The sequence below is a fragment of the Mustela lutreola genome, chromosome 5, assembly GCF_030435805.1.
Source record: "Mustela lutreola isolate mMusLut2 chromosome 5, mMusLut2.pri, whole genome shotgun sequence".
Classification (NCBI taxonomy): domain Eukaryota; kingdom Metazoa; phylum Chordata; class Mammalia; order Carnivora; family Mustelidae; genus Mustela; species Mustela lutreola.
Genome location: NC_081294.1, coordinates 25,101,673 through 25,115,919, shown reverse-complemented (window position 1 = coordinate 25,115,919; position 14,247 = coordinate 25,101,673).

The following is a 14,247-nucleotide window of genomic DNA, read 5'->3' as shown; positions in this document are numbered from 1 at the left end:
CTCAGCTACCTCTCAGACAGTCTGCGTGCTCGGCTGATATGAGCTTAGGTGCCATTTTCCCCATTTCTCAGGGAGACAGCAGGAGTCTGGAAGCACTCAAAGTAAGAGATGTATCCACAGTTCCAAAGCTTGGTGATGGCAGAGTCAAAGCTACACCTCAATTCTGAAACTTACACATTAAATTCAGAGCTATATCTTGGCTACTTCCATCCCAGATTACTGCCAGAATCTGAACAGCTAGGATCCTTTATAAATCATTCTTGGTGACAAACCTCTCTGTAGTGAGTCTAATCCAGGTGAACTCTGAAGCTGGTGGGTGTGCAGTTGGCTCTGTGCCCCAATTTGGAGCAGGTCTGGGACGCATTCCCAGATGGCTCTTGGATGCCATTACTTTTTCTGGCTGCATTCCTGGGGGAGGTGGGAAAACACACATAGGTCTCCTAGCTGCAAACCCAAGCAAAGAGCACATTGTTGTATCTTTAGCAAATGATAGCACACAAACAGAAAGCCAAAGGAGTAGAGAGACATAGCTACCCAGCTGAACTAATTCACCCTTTGGAGCTAAGGGGCAGCCAGTATAGAAGATTCTCTATCCTCTTCTTAAAAGAAAGTACCCAAGGCTTTGAGCAAATCACAGACAACCCTTCATTCTACCCTCTCAGTTTCCTCCCCCGGAAAATGGAGTTTCCTCCTCTGGAAAATTGGTAGAAAGGAGAGCACTTACCTATTAACATGAGCAAAAACCTCCATGGGCCTTAATTTTAAAGCCTCAAATACAAAACTACTATTGACTTTCCTCTTTGGTGAGGGGCAGAAGGCAGCTCCCATAGACGGGCAGTATGAGTCGTAGTTTAAAGCATGGACTCTGCAACCAGACTACCTAGGTTCGTATCCCATTTCTGCCACTAACTAGCTGTGTGATCTTGGGAAAGTAACTTAACCAAACTTCTCTGTGCTTCTGTTTCCTTGTCTGTAAAATGGGAATAATGGTAGTATCTCTCTCATATGGTTTACATGAAGATTATTTGAGTGATTCTAAGCAAAGCATTTTGCATAGAGCCTAGTAAGACTACCTATATAAGGTAGTTGAATAAAGTTGTTTCAGGAATTATCCATGTTTCTTTAGACAGATACGTCTGAAGTATTGAACTGTTCCATGATTTTTCATCACTTTTTGCTTGGGGCCCAAATAACTTCTAGGGTGAAATAACAGATCCTAGAGAAGCTGGCTAGCTGTGCCAATCATTAAATCAAGGGAATTTGGCTTGTGTCTTAACTTCTGTCAGGAAGAGAATATACCTGGGATGCTACTAATTGGAAAAGCACATTCTGATACATGACTCAGCCTGGCAAGCTCATCAGTTATGCCCTCAGAAGAAGGGGGAGCCCAGCCTTACCTGATGCAAGACTGATGGATTGTCTTTTAAGCAGGCCATCCATCACTGGTAACCAAAGGCCTGATGTGAGTCCCTATCCATCATTCACAAAAAAGCCTTGGGGTCTCCATCCCACAAGGTAGCACATTTTTGCACTTCTCAATGGTTGAATTCGTGTGTGTTCTTCTCCTCCTGTCTTCTTATATTTCCTGTTGGAAGTCAGCAACCAGCCCAGTTTTCCATAAGTAAGCTATGGTTTTCTCAACTGGCTCCCAACTAAAACACAGGTCCTCTAGGCTTGAGGAGGAGCTCAGTGTCTATAGCAGGTTCTCCTCCTCTTAGGGAAGTCCTGATGGAGTGATGTCTTTAATGAAACCATTTCAGTTCCCCTGAGAAGTCAAGAGTTCGTGAGGGTGACTGTCCTTTCGGAGCTCAGTAATACTGGACAATTTTTACTGAGTACTCACTGTTTGCTAGGCACTATGCCAAACACTTTACATAACATTCTCATTTATTCTCAGAATCATCCTATGAGAGAGCACAAAAGTTCATTATCTGAGTCCCTGGAGCAGCAGTGTCCTATAGAAATGTCACATGAGTCACAAATGTGGCCACACATGCCATTTTGAGTTTTCTAGTAGACACATTATAAAAAGTAAAAAGAAACAAGAGGAGCTCATTTTAATGATATGTTTTAACCCTATGTATTTTAAAATTGGCATTTCGACATGTAATCCATATAAAAGCTATTAATGAGATATATTACATTCTGCTTTTTGTACTAAGTATTCAAAATCCAAATTCCAATTAATAAATGTAGAAAGAATGAGGGGAATAGGAAATCATCATGTCAGACAGCACAGTAATAACTGTTGCATGCAAGTTCCATCTATGAATGCTAAAATTGGAGAATGAGAATTTGAGGGAAAATGGGGTATTTGCAAACTCTGAACTATCTCTCAAGATTTTATGAATCTCAAAGGAAGAAACAGTAACTTTGTACTGGAGAAACTCTGCAAATATCATCTCCACAGTGAGCAGTATTAACATCCTCACAATAGGACATATCAATATCATGTACCCCAGATAGGATGTTCAGAGAAGATCTCACTTTTGAGAGCTTGCCAAAAATCTATAACCTCAGTATAATTGTGGGAAAGCATCAGAAGTGTCTCAAATTGAGAATTAGCATATAAAATAACTGGTTAATACTTTTCCAAAATGTCAAGATCATAAAAGACAAGGAAAGACCAAGGAACTTTCACAGATGGGGGACGGGGAGATCAAGGAGGTAAAAGATCAGTGCAATGAGGGGGGGGGGCAGGGCTGGATCAGATCCTGATGCAGAAAAACGACATCAGTGAAAAAAAACTGGTACGATTTGAATAAGTTATTTGAATAACTTCAGTTAAAAAATCATGTACCGGGGTGCCTGAGTGGCTCAGAGGGTTAAGTCTCTGCCTTCGGCTCAGGTCATGATCTCAAGGTCCTGGGATCGAGCCCCAAATAGGGCTGTCTGCTCAGTAGGGAGCCTACTTCTCCCTTTCTCTGCTTACTTGTGATTTCTGTCAAATAAATAAAATCTTAAAAAAAAAATCATGTGCCAGTGTTGTTCACTTCATGGTTTTGACTGTTTATCCTAGTTATGTAAGTTGTTAACAGCAGGAGGAATCTGGGTAAAGGGTATACAGGAACTCTGTACTCCTTCTGCAATTTTTCCATGAGTCCAAAACTATTTCAAAATAAAAAATAAGAGAATATAGTGTATTGCAAATAAAAATACAAATACCCCTGAACTTATTTCAAAAGATTCAAGAGTCTATGAAGCTGATAAAAGTATTGAAATATTGCTTAAAAATGCATGAAAAACCATCAACAAACTAGATAAAACAGTTAACATTTGGAGAAGAGAAATCAACAAGGTTGGTAACAGGATGTGGGTTTCAAAAAACAATGACTTAAATGTCAAGGAATTATGAAGAATCCTTGGAAAAACGAATGGAGCTTTCTAGTATGTTTGCCAAAAAATTTCTACTATAAAATCATACATTAAATGAAAGCTGTTTATCATGCCACATATCATTTTAGTTTAAAAATTATGCCAAAATATCCACATGAAATTGATATGTGTTCATTCTAAGAATGAACACATAGTTGCAATTATAACCTATGCTCTATTGAATAAGACAAAATTTTATTTTTATAATTTGTAGCTCTATTTTCTTAGATTAAAAAAGCCTCACTTAAATTTTTAGTTCATCTGAAATGGCTTGACTTCGACCTCTTCTAGCTTCGATTATCCTTGTATCATGTACACTCATCATTTACTAGGTGATCCATGCGGTAACAATGTGCATTCTGCATTGTCCCAAAGGGAGGGGCTCTCTGTTTCCACTACCTGACCAAACTTCCTCCAAGTTATCCAAAACAAGTTTCGTGACCTCTGTAAGGACAAGGCACCATGGAATGTTCTATTTTCTAACACTCTTTATGAATTTATTGAGGACGGGGCAACTCCATAAATAAACAGAAGACAAAGAAGAGAATGGACGTGAATGAGCAGATGAACTTGATCAGTCATGTCTGTGTGCCATCTGTGAAATATCTACCTTTTATCTCCAAGAACTGTCAACCTGTTAAAGATGACACTTATTTTTAAATAAACCCACTAATTATTAACACAAAAACTAAACCATAGCCAATGAAATCATTCGAAGTGCTTGCACTATTCAAAATGATGGGCTGTGATATTTAAAATGAGACTGGAAGAGGCTAGAAAGACTGAAGAAAGGAGATATATATCATCAAGAAAGAGTTTCCTACATTTGAATCTATCAATAGCAAATGGTATGGACAGAAGATGACTAAGTTACAGTGAAGGGTAAGAGGATGCAAGTGCAGAATGGGTGGAAGAAATTCGGAGAAGCCACGTGAGAAAATATTCTATAATGGGCCCCTAATATCTGGAGCGAACATTGCTTTAGAGTGAAACGCACACACATGTGTGTACACACACACACACACACAGGTACTCCCACATGACGGAAGCTTAGATGACATCAGTGAGGTCATTATTAAAATGCAATATAGTAAGTTAACAGTTTGTCACTGGCCCCCATCACACCTGAGGCTATTTTGGAGAAAAGCTCTCAGTCTCCAAGAATGAAACAGGGCATGACCATTTTCTCCAAGTGTACATGCCGGTACATGTAGATTCATGCGGATTCATCTTTATCCCGAAATGACTGTCAAGACAATTGAAAATTGGCCAGTCTTCTAGCGACCTATTGTGCTAACAGTTGGAGAGGTGCCACACCTGGGCCAGGCCAATGTCAGAGACTGGGACAGGGACAGTAAGGAGTGGCTTCCTGATCAGCGTATCAGCAAAGTCAAAACCTTTGCGGTCCAGTCCTTTGCAAAAAGAGCTGGTCACTTCCTGTTGGCCCTCGGTGGTAGGTCCTCTCTCATCCAAACCACAGTGCTCCTGTGAGTTTACCAAGGTAAAGAAGGGATGGGCGGAGGCAGGGTGGGGAGAGGGGTGATGACCCTTCCTTGATCTAGCCCTCGAAACACCCATAACTTTCGTTAATTCTTCACAGACCTTCAGGAGATTTCTTTCTCTGGGCATCCTGCCTCTGGTCTCTCAAACTGTGCAGTAAGTGGATTCCTCAGTGCACCGCTTCCTACAGTCTCCCCTCAGGGCTAGTGCTCAGCTCTTAACCCTCCTTGGGAATTGCCTTAGGGCAAATAAAGATCCAGGCTCCTTGCCCCAATTCAGGACAACTCTGCAGAGTCATTTCAGTTTCTGATTTCCTCATGGGTCTGGCCAAGGCCTCTGTTAAAATTGTCTCACAGACCAACTCCGCCCTCTGCCCAGTTGTGCTTTCTCCCCTTCCTTCCGCAGATGTTGATCTCAGCATCACTCCCTATGCACAAATCCCCAACTCAGAGTCTGCTTCCTATGAGACCCAACTCACAACACATTCCCTTCTCTGTTTCACCATCCCCTGCCTGCCACCATGGCCCTCTTGTCAACCAATTATTGACTCTGTTGACATTTCCTCCCTACACTGACTTCCCAGGACCACTGATCCTGAGTACTTGGTCCCTGTGGCCTCCAGTTACCAGGGAAAAGTCCCCCATCCCTCTAGGCATGATTAGCCACCTCAATCTGCCAAAGGGAAGAAAGATCTTGTCTGCTGTCACGATACATAGCCATCCGGAGCCAATGTGAACTTCGTTTTTCTTGAGACTCAACCTGTCCCACAGCTCTCACTTTAGTGTCAGGCAGGATATGCTGACTAGTCATTCCTGGGCCAAAGTTTCACAGAGTCTTAGGCAACTTCCCTTGTATGTATTTGGCTAAGATGCCTTCCTACCCACCTGAGCAACAGTGTCAAGTAAGCACAGCAAACCAGAGCCATGGGTCCTCTGTTCTTGCCTAAATGTAGCAGGGGCTAGTGCCTGGAGTGGTGTCAGAGGAGAACCTTGCAACTGGGTTGCCTTTGCGAGGCTCAGTTCCAATGGGGATAAAAGAGAGCAAACAGGGCCAGAGAAACTATGTTCTCAGTCTTCTACCCTGTGGAAATTCTGGGACTCAGAATGACATGGATACAAGAACAGAACTCAAGAAGCAGGAGAGGCTAGATTGTCACTGAGCATAGAGGACGTCAGGGCAGCCTCTGAGAGAGAGGGGAGGTGAGGGCAGCTCTGAGCAGAGGTAGGGAAGAGAATGCGGCAGGTGAGGGGGGTGGGGGGTGGGTGGGGGTAGGTCAGTAAGATGAGATGTGGGCTAGGTCAGGTGGTTTGGTAACCAAAGCCACAAAACAGAGTTTCTTTCTTTCTCTGCTCCCCCCCCAACCCCAATCCTCTGAGGAATTCTGCTAGGTACCGCTACTCCTCAGAGGCACTCTAAATACAAAGAACTCCACAGACCTTCCAAATGCGAAACAAGGTGCTTGTTACTGACAGCCTCAGCCAAGATGCCTCCTTCTCATGTCACCCAATTGTCAGGGTATCAATGGTCTCAAATACGAGATGCTGAGCCCTGACACGCTCCGTTGTCACTGCTGGAAGTAGAGAGACGTCTCCCACTCCTCAAGGGGCCTTAGCGGGCCCCAAGGAGTTTTCCTGTGAGCTACACAAGGCCAAGCCCAGCCTCTCTGGCAGCCCCCCAGCTGCAAAGAGCCCGGCACACCAGGCCAGGGGAATCATGCCCACAGCTCCCACCAAGACCAAGGAATACAGCACCGCAGCTTGCTCTTGGTTCTCTCAAAAAATAACCTTGGGATTTTCTTGCTCCTGAACTTTGAGAGAGCTTCTAGAAGAAGAGTGAAATGATGGATGTTGCCAAGGCTGAGAGCTGTCCTAGAAAGAGACAAAGGAGCAGCATTTGCAGCTGGAGGCGTGGAGGGCGGCAGGACCCAGACCAGGCTGAAGCTGCATCTCTCCCCTCCAGGAGGCAGGGATCCTGGCTTTCCCGGGGAGTGGGGGGTGGCCCTCAGCCTGTTGTTTGCTTGGGTGGTCACGTGCTTTACAACATTCACTGATGCTGATGCTCGTGAGATCGTCCCACAGTGGATCATGCATGCACTAAGGGCCTTGGCTGAGGCTAATACTAGTCTATTAATTAAAAATTAAGGCTCCCTCAAGGAAAACTACTGACCCAGAAACTAAGACGAGCGCAGTGGGGGAAAAAAGCGCAATTTCTTCCTCTGTCCATTTCCTGTAACAGTCTTTCAGAGTGTTTTCTGTGCCCATTGTTTCCACATCTCGGGGATTTAAAACACACACAGAAAAGGAGGAAATGAGTAATCTATGTGGAGATGCTCAAATCAATAATTGTAGGCCAGTGGTAATTGCTAAGAATTATTGCAGTCTGAAGATATAAGTGGTAATGCCTCGTGAACTAAAATGGTCTTGTGAAGGAGTTTTCCACGCTACATAAAGGGTGGGAGGGGGTACCATGTTGGAGCCGTAGAAAGGTTGTCAGAGCGCACAGCAACTTGGAATGGGTCAGCTCTTTTTCCAGGGCAATTTCCTACTTATACAGAGGGAAGCTGGGTTAGTGGTACAGGTATTGTTTAGTTTATCAAGTTGGCTTGGTAGTCAGTGGTCTAGGACTCGTTAGTCAACCAGAGCAGTGATTTAAAAAGAGGAGTCTTATGTGACAAAGCGTGGGGAATTAATTTTCCCCATTGGCTCGAGCAAATTCCCTGAACTTGACATTCCTTGCTGAGTTAGTTTGGCGGAAGTGGAAGCCGGTGGGTGCTGCAGACGCTCCTGAAGCCCCCAGGACAGGCTCACCCCTAAAACAGAGGGTGGGGTCGAATTCCCAGGCTCCCTCACAAACACACACACAGGCAGCCAGCTGTCAATCAAGAACTTCCTGGAGATGCCTCACTCCCTCCTCTCCTACGTGCCATAAGAACCTTGGGACTGACTCAACAGAGCCGAATTTCCAAATGAGGGAAAACTTAATGAATGTCCTTCATTTTCCACGTGGCTGGCAGTACTCAGGCAGTGATTAGGCACATCAAAATTACTCCCATCTGGTTAAATAGGAAAATTCTCTTTCCTGCCCCTACGTGCAAGGAGGGAGACCTCTTGAGCTGGCAAGAAGTAGGTCTTCCAATGGAGTATTAATAGCTAAACATGGTCATTGTCGCCCACTCTCAGTGTGTGAGCCAAGTAGCTAGGCCAGCTCTCTCCTTTATGTCCTGGGAGCATTTCAGGGTCTTTAATCCAACCTCTGCAAGGTGCTTTGCATATGCCCTGGCACTGAACTAGGAATGAGGGTGCAAACCAAGAAGGCCCTAAGTCCTGATTCTGCCACAAGGTAGGTAGTAGTCCCACAGGCACAAATGGGACTCTTCCATACCAAAGGGTAGCCCAGCGGGTTACAAGGGTAGCCACAGACCAAGTGTAGAAGCGGCCGTGTTACCTGATGAACCCTGAGGGCAGACTTCTCCATCCTCGAAGTCTTCGCTCACTGATAGAGAACAGTGTAGAATGACCGAGATCAGAGCAATCTCCAACTCCTCACTGAACGTGTGGTCTTGAGCAAAATCCCTTATTCTCCCTGAGCCAGCCGCTCTTCGTCTATAAAAAGAAGGTGAAAAATATCCAGGGCCCCATACCAGGACAGAGTATGGAGAACTGTTTTTAACACGGTGCAAGCTCAGTATAACTACAGTTTTATGATCTAGATTCATCACTTGAATAGATCCTGTCATTTAATACATGTCTGGTCCCTGGGCAAGCACTTTTTATAACATTTTCCACACAGATGAATACCAAGGGCAGACAGATTGGGAGCCCCATTATGAGGGTTTTGAATATCCCTCTTCTTGCCCCTCTCTTAATCTAAATGGGGCCCACGCTTGCTTCCTCAGATAGCAAAGTAAGTACAGATACTCAGGGTACATTTTCACCTGACATAGCAGAGATCTGACCTTACGCAGTGACTTAGTGCAGCTTCTTACATCTTTTTCCTCAGTCACAGATAACCCCACCCTCACCCCTCCCCACCCCCACCCCTCCTCACCCCCACCCCTGGCAGGCACAAAGACATAGAATTACATGCTTTCATCTCTCCTGGTATTTTGTTTTATTTCGCTGCTTGTATTTAGGTGCAACTTAAGATTGTCACGTTGTGTGATTTGTTTTCCATCTTCAATGAGGGGTGGTGAGCAGGCCTCGAAAGAAAAGTATTTGCATTGTTCAATGACACCAGCCAACCGTGGTGGTCTAATATGAGATCGCACACACAGGCACAACTTTAAATACCATAAATGATTTCTTAACAATCAGGCCATAATTTATACATCCAAATGAATGTTTTCCTTCCAGAAATATCTGAAGGGAAAAATTTTGATGTTGTTTTTAAAATGTTCTGAAGAGGACTCATCCAAGAAAGCTATTTTTAAGTTTGTCAGCTTGAAAGTACTAATTCGAGTATGGCTATTAAAATCAGTCACCTTATTTTATTCTTCAGCCTCATGTACATCTCTGTCTTTTGTTAATATTCAAAATATTTAACAATTGGTACAGTCAGTGCACCCACCAATTGGAACAGACCCAGCCAGAAGACAGTGCAAGGGGTTGCTGGCTGGCTCTCAGGCAGTGAAGTAGATAAAAGGATTCACATGCCTTGAGTCGGCTGGAATATTTAAATCCTAGTCCTACAGATGGCGGACAAATCTCATCTTCAAGTACTCTTGATCTTAAACTACACAGTAAACTCAGATGAACTGGGGCAGGGATAAGATCATTCGGGGACCAAACAGTTCCCAGTGAGAGTTCTTGTTTCCATCCAGAGAAAACTCAATCTGAGGGGTTAGGATCTTTTCAGATATTATAGATTTATTTAAACTTATTACCCTACCCATAATGAATTTTGCAATGATAGTTCATGACTCTGGTTTTCATAATGTTGATACAAAGATGACTGTTCTCTCATAGGCAGGTCTACCTAATGTAAATGTTCACTAAGCAATTTAGCCAAAACCCAAGATGTGGCTTCTATTTCTCTAAGTAATTACATGGGTGTAAACTTCATTTAGTGGATCTAGTTGCATTTTGTTCCAGATCACTGGTCCTCACAATTAACCAGTCAGCTCCACACAAGTTCTTTTGAAAGACAAATCTATCAAACTCTTCCTGACATTGAGCCAAGGCTCTCTTTTGCCATAACCTTTGCCCTTCTTTGCTGGGCCAAAACGATTGACTCACCTATTTGGTGTTTCATATCCCAGACGTTTCCAGATTTTTAAGAATCTGCTTCCCATCTAGTATTTAGTTCTTTCTTGTCCTTACTTCAAGTTCTTCCTTCAGCTGGTTTGTCTGGAAGTAGGAAGTTTAGGGGCTGTTTCAACACAGGATGATGACCAAGATTAAAACAATAATATTACAGCCTTGGATCTAATAACATATCAAAATATTCTTGTTGCTCTTTCTTTGTTGTAAAGTCAACATTAAATAAAAGACAACTTACCCATAATCCCTAGACAATCTCCTTTTATATGTATTCATGTCACTTCCAATTTTGTGTCTCTGTTATTGCATTTTTTACAACACATGGTAATTATTTGTTCATCTTCCAGAATACAAATTCCTTAAGGGTAGGGTATGTGTCATACTGATCCGTTTTCCCCCACCACATAACACAGGGCCTGGCATGTCATATGAATTATAAATATGGGGGTGTATATGTGTGTGTTTGAAAGAGAGAAACTTGGGGTGCCTGGATGGTACAGTTGTTTGAGTGCCTGAGTCTTGGTTTCAGCTTAGGTCGTGGTCTTGGGTCATGAGATCAAGCCTCCACAACAGGCTTGCTACACAGCGTGGAGTCTGCTGAGGTTTATTTCTTCTTCTTTCTCTGCCAAGAATCCCTGCACTCTCTCTCTCTCTCCCTCTTTCTCTCTAACAAATAAATCTTTTTTAAAAAATGAGAGAGAGAGAGAGAGAAACTCAAGTCACTGTGGTACTTTCGTGCAAATCATTCATTGATGGTGAACCAACTGGCCTGGCTGATGTTTTCATAAAGGAGGTAGCTCATGCTATGAGATAAGATTAGGTAACCAGGGTTTCTACTGACTCCTTAACACTATCAGAGACACGTAACCACTACAAAGATAAGGGTTCAAGTATTGACTGCATTCCAAAGGCAGTCCCAGCATTTATTATTTTTCTAAGAGCCACATGGAGACTATAAAATACTCAGGTTTATACCACACACAAAATATAAGTTACCTTGTTGGACCATTTTAAAATCCAATCCAAGTGTCCCTGAGGAATTCATTAACTGTTCATGACTACAGAAGAGACTTCCAGGCACCAAGCCATTCCATCTTCTATGGGGTCACCTTTACTCCCATCTTGTGCCTGGTGACTATTTATCACTTGGTCTTATCTTAATCAACATCTCCATAAACCTGGATTAAACAACTCTTGACATTACCCAACAGTGTTTGCTCCTAAATCACTTTGTGATTTTTGTAACTGAACTCTACTTTATTTTATTTATGATGATTCCCAAGAGTTCAGATTTTTGTACAAATTTAAAAGTTAGTTCTTAACCCCAAGGCGTTAAGACCTTTAACTTTAGGATTCCTTCTTGTCTTGTCTGCCTCTCTGGATTTTTATCACACTGAATGTCGCCCGAGTAGGAGTAAGAAGCATGCATTCACTGGGGTTGAATGGCTTTGTAGAATGCTGCTCTGGTTAGATGTGTCACACTGGTGGGTAAGTGTCACATCCTTGCCTAGTTATGGTCAGATCAAAACTCATCACCTGCCATCTATACTTTTTCAGCAAAGAGAATATTTCTTTTCTCGTAGCAGTGCTGCCTTTCTGTTCTTCCTTCTAACCATCAAACTACATTGCATATTCCAAATAACATGTTTCAACCTAATGTAACTATTGCATTAAAGGGAATTCCATAAAATTGAAAGAGAAAAGTAGACTGAAAACTATGAGTAATATATATTTACTGGAGAATATAACTCTTGGAAGCTGCCTAAGCCCATTTTTTAACCTTACTCAATTCCATGAATAATTTAAAAACACAAAGAGCAGAGTGCTTGGCACAAAAAGGATAAATATTTATCCAATGATTGCATGAATACTTCTGCACTTAAAAATAAATCTCTATATTTACGAATTAATTTCCATTTGGGTAAGCATCACACAATTTAAAGGCATAAACCCATGTGGCCAATTCAGAAATGTTTTATTCTATAGTGATAATTACCACTCCCTTGAAATACCAGAATCCCACATGAATGGCTTAAAAGGCCTACAAAGTTCACTTGATTTTCATGTATAGTATCTGGGCTGGCCAATAGCACTTCCTGTAATGTTGGAAATGGACTAGATCTGCTCTGTCCACTACAGAAGCCACAAGCCACATGTGGCTACTTAGCACTTGAAATATGGCTAGTGCAACGAATCAATTGAATTTTAAATTTTATTTAATTTTAATTAAAATCTAAGTAGCCGCATGTGGCTAGTGGCAACTACATTGGAATGCAGGACTCTAGAAAAAGATCAGAAACACAAAATTTGAGACACGGGAGAACACATTTAAAGGGATTCTTATATGTCTTCACCATTTTGGCTCTCCTATGGAGGTGACAGTTTATTCATTTATCTTGACTTCCTTTATTATGATCCTTTTTAAAATTTTGTAGCTTTAAGGATGGTCAGTGCTGTTCCATCAACCAATTCTTTGCTCTGTGGTTCTTAAACTTGGCTGTGCATCAGGATCAACCCCAGAGATGCGAGTCAGCAAGTCGGGGGAGGGGACTGGGCATCTGTGTTTTTTAAGCTCCACAGATGATTCGGATCTGCAGCCAGGCTTGGGAACGACTCCTTTACACCAGAGATCCCAAACCAGCAGCCCTGGGGCCAAATACACCCTCAAAACATATGTGCATCCCACACAGTGTTTTAAAATGTTTTGAATTAGTTGCCAACTTCTACAATTGTATTTTTTTTTTAATCCCCCCCCCCCCAAAAAAAAAAAAGGAGTTGAGTAAAGGCTGCCCCCTTTGGATATAGAACACAATTTCTTTGGTCCAGTACTACTTGTCTACCTCATACAGGCCCAGCTCCTAAAAAACATTGAGTTTAAGACCCCTTTCTTATCCCATATCTATGTAATACTTGCCAAAGCAGGCAGAAATTCCTTTATATCAATGTACCATTCCTAGGAGGGAGTACCAAATATTTTATCATGGAGCTGCTTATAATCATTCTGCCAAGCTCAAGAAGATTATCCCACCATCTTGTAAAACTCCAAATTGGAATTCTCAAAAAGAGAATGGGTCCCAACCCAGGACCATGAGGTTAATACTATGGAGGGGCAATTCATTAAATTCAAGGAAAGGATGGTCTTACTTTTTATGGCTTATACCCCGAACTCTCTCACCTAAAGCACCATAAGGCAAGCCAACAAGACTGTCAGGGAGGGCATCTTTGTAATAAATTCTTATCTCTATTTTGAAAAAACCTTTTTATGGCTCTCCCATCCTTCATCTAGTTTCCTTTTCAATACATTTGTATTCAGCCATGGCTTCTCAACATTAAAAATAGCTGATCACATTTGTTTATCTTTCTGTCTCTTGAGAATCCCCTATAATAATAGCTAATAAATGAAAATATGTAAGCCCAAACAATGAGATAAAGTGGAAGGGCCTGTTGATGAAAACTAGGCTTTAGGTAATATGCAAGGAGTAAATAGTCCCCTTCCCGGGATCATGTTGAACTGTCCTCTAGAACATGTAGCTGAAGGCACAGTGGATTTCTCAGCATACAATAAATATGTGACATTTGAATTTTTAAACAAATCCTTAGGGACATCCATGACAAGACTGAGACATTTCCTGAAATCACAACCATTAGAAATAGTCGCTAGATGCCTTAGCCTGGACAGTTCCACTGAGTCAGAGTCCATTATTTTGCTCCTTTTTTTTTTTTTTTTTCCCCCAAGTAGCAATTGGTTCTATCATCAAAGCAATAAATTAGGGCAAAAGCATGCAATAGGAAACAATCTTGTTTTCTGATCTGAAACGCCTGCCCTTCCATCCTCGTGTATTTCCACATATGACCAGCATCAAAGAGAAAGTGAAGAAGCTCTTTGGTTTTGGTTTTGATTTTCTACAGGATGGCTTGCAGTTTTGTTTCAACTACTTGAGAATTGTTAGACGGTTGGCACATTTTGATTTCTCGCAAGTTATGCACAGACAGTGCGCAAAATCTTCAGATCCTTCTCCTTTTTTGCTTTCTGCAGATGTGCTCTCCACTCTGCTCTAGGCTCCTGGGAGGATGACCATGTCTCCCAGGGCCCCCTGACAACTGGCTTTCACTG